Below are 9,199 nucleotides of genomic sequence, written 5' to 3' on the forward strand. Positions count from 1 at the left end.
TATGTGTCGACAGTAGACATAGGGGCAAATGCACTTCCAAATCCTCAGTCTGAAACATACTGAGTAAGCAACTCATCATCCGAGTACCAGTCCTCTACTACAATCCTGTTGCTGTGGCTAGGCTCACCTGCGCTGCTTTGACCTGCCTGTCGCCTATAGTAAGCGGCCTCCGCTTCATCTGCGGCCGCTGCGGCCTGAGTGAAGAACGCGTCGTCATCCTCCTCCGCCTGTAAGCCCGCCTCTGCTAGACCGATGAGCTTGCTCAGTCTACCAGTGTCTTCCTCAGCCTCCTCCGCCTGTAACCCTGCCTCTGCTAGAGCGATGAGCTCGCTCAGTCTGCCAGTATTGTCCTTAGCCTCCTGTGCCTACAAGCCCGCCTCTGCTAGAGCAATTAGCTCACTCAGTCTGCCAGTATCGTCCTCATCCTCGTTCCCCTCATCAGACAATACAATCGATGATTGAATGGTGCGACCAACTCGCGATCTATGCTCATCTAACTTCTTCTCATACCTTGCACGAGCCAGCTCTGCGGCATGTTCCTCGCTGTAACCAACCCCTTCATGTATGAAATACAATCAGTTAGCAACGCGATTATATTACATTTAAAATCATGCAACGAAAAAAATGCTTTCAAGCACAAACTGGCACATAATACAACAACATGCACGTTCAAAACCTGCATCTGTACTCTTGTCTCATCCCTTGCCTCATTTCTTGCCCTCTCCTCCTCTAACGTCATCCGTCTCTCTAGTCCTCATTTGTTAAGCTCAACATCGATTGGGTTACAAATACCGCGTTGTCTAGCAAACTCACACATATTTTCTTTGTGATGTTTAACGAATAGGTTGGCATAGTCAGGTCCATATCCCCTCTTCCGTGTAATTACTTGCCTCTTCTTTAGTTCATTCAAGAACTTAGTTTAACCATCATAACATTCCCACCTGCATTTCCTAGTGCTCTGTTCAAATGAAAAATTAATCATATATGTCTTAGCAAAAGAAACAAAATATGATTTCATGTTTACCATAAAAATAACCAACCTTATCATACTCAACCATATAGCCACAATAATGGCCTATTCCAAGCTCCGAAGGGACTAGGCCATAGTTGGATTTAACACCACATTCGCACATGACAGGAGGCGCTTTATAAATTATCCTTTCTTTCTTCTTTTCCTTAACCTTTCGCAGTTCTTCCGGCCATTGGTTCTTAGGACCATACAACCACTCCTTGAAACGACACTTCGCCATTGAAAACACCTAAATAAGTAGACATTAGTACATGAACATATATAGCTCAACATTTCAACACATACACTTTGCATTTACTTCATGTTTGTTTAGACACACAAACTCCAACGTATTCTTAGGGTTTATCACAACTCGATCTCCACAATCGCATAGAGGAGGTTTCTCGAGTCATCTAACTGCGGCTAGGTGTTTCTCCTTAGCCGTCATTGACGGAGGGTTAGGGGGGTGGAACCCACCGCTTAAAGTGCTCACGTGGATGTCTCCCTCTAAACCAATCGTCAAAAAGGAGGTACCTATGATCAAACTTGTCTGCACCGTCGATCTACTAAAAGAAAAAACACCTCTCATGGTCCTACACAATGAGATTCCAATAAAACATTAATACCATACTTACACAAATAAAGAAAAAGGATAGTGGAAACAATTTCTTATATTAAAACGACTGCATGTGTAGAAGCAACGCGCCGCTGTGTCTAGATGTTTCGATTGAAAAACATGGGTCAGGGAACCACAGTCATAGTTAGGGATAGGAAGGTCAGGAGGGACGGGGGCATCTTTGCTAGACGCGTCGGGGTATAATTCTCGAGGATGACTCCATTTTCGCCAAAACACCTCCCGAAACATTTCTTGCATCTAACAAAACAGATGTAATTTAACAAACATGAATCAAAACATCACAAATAAATATCAATGAGAACCATAACTACAATACAATCAATTTCTTTCTAAGAACCAAAAGCAGTTAACATTAAACCCTAAACCTAGGGCTTTCCATTTGATGCACAACAATGAACCCATAACATAACTACATGCGCCTAGATTTGCTAGCTTTTCCATGCCTTAGCATCATCCTACGTTTGTATAATACATATATTGAGGGATAGAATGAAACCCTAAGTGATGGCGATTATTACGTTAAAAAATCCAACTAATATATACCAAATTGATGCAAAAAAAACTAGGAGAGGAGCGAGGATACCTTGCTCTCGAAGATCTATGGATCAAATCAAAGTTTCCAAGGTTCAATATGCCGATTCGTGAGGTAGGATGAAGTGGGGAGAGAAAAAATCCGAGAGGGAGGAGAAAGAAGAGGAAGAACGCTCGGGCACGAAGCTTGAGGCGAGTTAAATGGCAGGGAGCCCGGCGCCAGTCGCTCTGGCACTGAGCTCGACATCAAGATCTACTACGCTGAACTCGGCGCTGAGCTCCCTGCCATGTCACCTTCCACGTTCGTGTCGAGCCCAGGAGCTCGGCGCCAGGGACGCTAGCGCCGAGACGTGTTAGCTCGGCGCCAGCATCAATGGCGATGAGCTAAGGGTCCATATTCTGAAATCTTTCCTCCAGGGGTCTATTTGTGAGAAACTTTGAAAAAAGAGCTAAAATGTAAAAAATTTGGACACCTCGCGCACCTTTGAAAGGTCCTAATGGCTAGAGAGGGGGTAAATAGCCTATTAAAAATTTCTACAACTACACTTAGCAAACCGGTTAGACAATTATGAGGCAAAGTAAGTATTACGCTAGCCTACTAAAAATACAAGCCACCTATCACAATTCTAGTTTATATAGTTTCTATCCACACAATAGTTATGTCACTACACTAAGTTAGTGCGCTCTCAAAAGCTAACTAAAGAGCCACACTAACCAAACTAACAAGCTCTCACAACTAGCTACACTAAAGAGCTTGATAACTAGTTTGCGGTAATGTAAAGAGAGAGAGAGCAAGATGGTTATACCGCCATATCGAGGAGTGAACCAATCAATCACAAGAATCAATATCAATGAAGACCAATCACCTTGGAATCAAATGATGAACACACTAATTTTTTACCGAGGTTCACTTGCTTGCCGGCAAGCTACTCCTCGTTGTGGCAATTCACTCACTTGGAGGTTCACGCGCTAATTGGCATCACACGCCAAACCCTCAATAGGGTGCCGCACAACCAACATAAGATGAGGATCACACAAGCCACGAGCAATCCACTAGAGTACCTTTTGGCTCTCCGCTAGGGAAATATCAAGAACTCTCACAATCACCATGATCGGAGCCGGAGACAATCACCAACCTCCGTTCGACGATCCTCGCTGCTCCAAGCCGTCTAGGCGGTGGCCACCACCAAGAGTAACAAGTGAATCCCGCAGCAAAACATGAACACCAAGTGTCTCTAAATGCAAACACTCAAGCAATGCACTTGGATTCACTCCCAATCTTACAAAGATGATGAATCAGTAATGGAGATAAGTGGGAGGGCTTTGGCTAAGCTCACAAGGTTGCTATGTCAATGCAAATGGCCAAGAGAGTGAGCTAGAGCCGGCCATAGGGCTTAAATAGAAGCCCCCATAAAATAGAGCTATTGTACCCCTTCTGAAAGGACCAAGGATGCCGCCTAGAGAGGGGTGAATAGGTGTTTCTAAAAATTAACACCTTTAAATATGGAAACAATTAGAAAATGGAGTTTCCAAAATAGAAACTCTAAATTAAGAGTAATACCACCCCTCACAAGTTAGCCATAGAGTAAATAAGGTATAAAGAATATATGTAGAAGCTACAACCCTACAACACAAAGTTAGAACAGAGAATAAATATTTTCAGCACAAGTAGAAAATACCGGACGTGTCCGGTATACACGATTTCTGCAGAGCAGCCCCAAACTTGCTCCTTTCGATTTCTATCTTTAAGCCAAACTGCAGGTACCTACTAGAGATGACAATATACATAGAGAACCTGCATAAGAGCTGGAGCAACATAAATATCAATTGAAATGCGAATTGAGACACGATATTTGTTTTACCAAAGTTCGGACTCGTTCGAGTCCTACTCTCCGTTGAGGGGGCTGCGGGCGACCCAACGAAGGTCAGCCCTAGAGGGTACCACGAAGGTCACTCTAGCCGGAGTATTTTCCAACTCCTTTTCCTCTTTCCCCTAGTTGATTCTGAGGCGACAAAATCGACCGTTACAAACTTTCCGAGGCACACCACAATCTCTCGGGTGCTCTTCGGTGACGCCTAGCCGTCTAGGACCAAATAGTCCATGAGTAACAAATGCAAATCACGAAATAGACAATATGCACAAGTGCTCAAGTGGTGGCTTGCTCTCTTTTTGAATTTCTCTCAACCCACTAATTGATTTGGCAATTTGGATCACACACTCACTAAGAGAGGGTTTGAGAGAGTTGGCAAGGCTCAAAAACGTGTATTGCAACCAGCTGGATCAGCAGCCTCCAAATATGGAGGCTTGGGGGTATTTATGGTCCCCTTGAAAAACTAGCCGTTTTATAGCCGTTGCCATATCGGACACATCCGGTATGCATACCGGACACACCAACGGTAACTGAGTTACAGTAACGTTTGTGAGGCGTCGGAACTCCCGATGAATGCCGGAACTTCCGACTGTCGGAACTCCTGACTCACGTTGGAACTCACGACCCTCAGCACATTTGAAAACCATGGTAACTGAGTTAAAGTATGTGAGGTGTCAGAACTCCCGATGCATGTTGGAATTCCTGACTCACGTCGGAACTTTCGACCCTCAAGGCATTTAAAAACTAGCCGTTGGCCTCTGGCCATCCATACCAGACATGTCTGGTATGAATACCGGACACGCCCGGTATGACCACCACAGTGAACTAAGTCAGTTAAGCGTGAGACATCGAAACTGCCGACCATTGCCGGAACTCCCGACGAACCAACCCAAGAACAACAACTTTACCATTGCTAGACAAATACCGGTCACGTCCGGTATTGCCAGACCAGCAAAAACCGATTAGCTCTTTTGTCTCTCAAACACTCAAAACTCACATGGGTTGGCTTGAGCACTTATGAAACATTATCTATCAACATGATGCATCCCTCTTAATAGTACGACATTCCTATTAACTCAATTATAAAGAGTATAACGAATTTTAACCTTTTGAGTTGATCTCTTTCAATCGAAGCCGTGTATTCCACTCTTCATCAAGTGAGGGTGCCAACATGTTGATATTGATCTTTTCACTTAAGCATAGCCATCTTGAGCACGTGACTTGATTCCATTCATCAAACTTGAATAATCCCAAATGTATCAAGACACTTCCATCAAACACTCCAATAGTGATTTGATCCTCCACATTGAGATGACCATCATAGCTTGATTAGTACCTCAACTAAATGGAAGTATTTCCTTCTTCACCCTAGCTAGGTTCTTCGGCCGCCAAGGTGTCGCTTGCCCTTCACCCTTGCTTAGTACCTCGAAGCCTTTCCTTGCTATCTTCACCATCTCAAGCCATTAAGTCACATCTTGTGTTGAATCATCCATTCATTTGTATTGTTATCTTTTTTATTTCAATTTAGCAAGCTTCAAATATGAGACCATTCCATATGCAATCCCTCATGTCTCATTAATTAATTCTTACGAGCTTGCTTTCACATAGTACATGAAAATTCCATAATAAATAAGCCTTTATATGAATTTCATTTGTATTGTTGTCTTGTGCTTGAACTAGATTGTTTATACAACAACACACCATTTTGGCTTTCATTAAGTACCTATGAGATAACCTATTCCTATCCACACTTAGGAAACAGGTTAGACCTTTAATCACAATGTCATTGAATCATCAAAAACCCACTAAAGGGCTAGTTGCACTTTCACCTTCACTGGGCATAGCTCGGGGTGACCGGACGCTCCGGTCAGATCGACCGGACGCAGGACCCCAGCATCCGGTCGCCTGATGCTTTCCACGTGTCATCGGCTTCAAACGATGATTGCCCGATCTGAATGGTCATCAGTACATTTAAGTAGTGACCAGGCGCGCTGCTCAAAGTGACCGGACGCACCAACACCAGCGTCTGGTCGTTTCTAGTAAGGTACCAGAAGCGAAAAATCACGACCGGACGCGTCCGGTCATGCCCGACCGGACTTACCGAGCGTCCGGTCACTCAACGTCTCCCCTATGCGCTGCATATGTCATCATACGTCATACTGATCGGACTCAGGCCCTGAGCATCTGGTCATTTCTCGCGCCAGCGTCCGGTCATGAGACCGAAACCGCACGCTCACTACTGCCACTAACCGGACGCACCGGTCCTATCGAGACCAGCGTCCGGTCACTTACAGTGACCTCCGTTCACCTAGGTTAAGCCACTGGACAAGTCCGTTATGCTCTGTGAAACCCTGTCTTTTCTGTACAGTGCGCTAGTGAAGTTTCTTACCCTTGCTCAAATGTGCCAACAACCAAGTGTATCACCTTGTGCACATGTGTGTTAGCATATTTTCACAAACATTTTCAAGGGTGTTAGCACTCCACTAGATCCTAAATGCATATGAAATGAGTTAGAGCATCTAGTGGCACTTTGATAACCGTATTTCGATACGAGTTTCACCCCTCTTAATAGTACGGCTATCGAATCTAAATGTGATCACACTCACTAAGTGTCTTGATCACCAAAATAAAATAGCTCCTACCATTTATATCTTTGCCTTGAGCCTTTTATTTTTCTCTTTCTTCTTTTCAAGTCCAAGCACTTGATCATCATCATGGCATCACCATCATCATATCATGATCTTCATTTGCTTCACCACTTGGAATGTGCTACCTATCTCATGATCACTTTGATAAACTAGGATAGCACTTAGGGTTTCATCAATTCACCAAAACCAAACTAGAGCTTTCAGCCCTGCGCGCAGGGGTTAAAGCTGAGCTACAGAGATTAATAGGCAGCGATGGTGACGTAAGACTAGAAAATGGCACAGATTCACCGCCTCCACCGTGTCTCCCGCCACGGCCGTGCTCCATTCACCCATCGAGGTCCGTGATGCCGATGAGCTCTGCACCGGCGACCTCTGCGCCACTTCGGGGCATCGAGCTCTGCGCCAGCATCAAGCTCCGTATGTTTCATGTGTTTCAAATGTATGTTTCATTTCTGTTCATTTGGATGTTGCATGTGTTTGATTTGGATGTTGCAAAAGTAGATTTTGGTGTTGCATATGTTGCAATGGTTGCAAGTGTATGTTTTAAATGTTTTAGTAGTTTCAGACGTATATTATAAGTGTTTTATCTAGATATTGCATATGTTGCAGTAGCTATATACATATATTGCAAGCGTATGTTCCAATGTTTCACATGTTTAGATTTTATGTTGCAAGTGTTTTATTTGGATGTTGCATATGTTGCAGTGGGTAAACACATATGTTGCAAACATATGTTTGAAATATTTCACTTTGTTTTAGAGGTATGTTGCAGCAAATGCTTCAGCAGTAGAGCAGCAAACATAGGCACGCAGTAGCATGCGAAGTACTCCGACGCAAGCAGGGAGAGAGGGGGAGGGAGTAGCAGGCGCATAACATGCGAAGTAGTATGCAACACGTGAGCCGCAAAGTCACGCTAGCCGCAAAGTCTTCTCGTCTTATCGGCTCGCAGGGATCCGCTGCCACCACCGTCTCTACATCCAAACCTGTGCCCGTGGTGAACGTCAGCCACATGTGCTTCGATTTGAGAAACCATCGTTGTTTTGCGGCACTAACCAGCCGGTGGGCAGAAGATCTCGGCGTCGCGTCGTGTCCCTGAGAGCCACAACGAATCAACCGTTGCCTTCACCGCTTCGCTCTTTCCGTATTAATCCCACCCCTCCCACCTCTGCTTCCCCGACCATTTCCCCTTTCTCGATTCGATCTCAGCACGCGCAGGCGTCCAGACGGGTGCAAGCGCACGTACGTCCAGGCGCCCTTTTTTTATGGACAGAGTTATCCTGCGACCCTCGTCTTCCTCCCCTAGCCCCACCTCTGCCTCCCCCGCTAGCCGGCGGCCGCATCACCCACCTCCTACCCCCGCTGCTCCGCCCTGTCCTCCCCTAACCACAGGGTGGCGTGCCGACGGTGTCCTTGTCCTTGTCCCTGCACCCGCTCCCACCACCGGTGACCGGCGGCGAGTCGCGGCACCACCCACAACCCGCCCCGGGCCCCAGCCCTCGATCACACCCACCCTAATCACAACTGCTGGTCGGCAAGCACTTCCGTGACGTCCCCGTCACCAACCCCGCCCGTCATCTTCCGCCGCCCACGTCGTCTCTCCCACCACCATCGTCGTGTCGTGGCTGCCTCCCCCCCCCCCCCCCAAATCCTCCTTCTAAGGCCACCGGTGAGCAGAATCCTAACCACGCCGCTGCTGGAACCCTAACCGCCGCCATCTTCTTCTTCGTCTCTAGCTCAGGCTCAATTGGGCGTGGGCCGGAGGAAGAGGGAGCGCGGAAGTAGAGTCGCGCCATTGCACCGGAGTGCAACGGTCGCGTATTACCTTTTCCCTATTTTTATCTTCAATTGGATGGATGACTAGAGACCATTTATGCGTAGTGTTTGTCAAATGTATTTCATTTGACTAATCATGCGTGCGTGTTATTTAGAATGTGTATTTATGAACCTATGTTCGTTGCAAGATTTAAGAGAGAGAGAGAGAGAAAAAAAAGAAAAGTAACACATCTACGTTATTGAGTTTCATTTGAATAATCATGCGTGTTATTTAGAATGTGTATTTATGAACCTATGTTCGTTTCATTTGACATTGCTTGAGTCAAACGTTGAAAATATAAATCATGAATAACTTTAAAGTTATTGAGTTTCGAAATGTGAAAACCATATGAATAGATTTGTTTTGAAAAGTACTTTCATAAAAATATACATATATCACTTTTCAATAAATATTTTATAAAAAAAGAAGTCAAAGTTATGCTTTGAATACTGTGTCGCTGTCCAAAACGACTTGAATTACCCGTATAGAGGGAGTATGATATTGTAGACGTTGATGTAGTTTTCTATAAACTAGATAAAAAGTAAAGAAATTTTATTTAAAATAAAACCAAACTGACCTAATATATAGAATCAATAATAGTTAAATAGATATCTATCAACTTGTTTTTATATTCGATATATAAAATCTATACATGCTTGGGGGTGGAAATGTTACAGCTTACTTGTACAC

Source organism: Miscanthus floridulus, chromosome 18 (assembly GCF_019320115.1).
Source record: "Miscanthus floridulus cultivar M001 chromosome 18, ASM1932011v1, whole genome shotgun sequence".
NCBI classification, from domain to species: Eukaryota; Viridiplantae; Streptophyta; class Magnoliopsida; order Poales; family Poaceae; genus Miscanthus; species Miscanthus floridulus.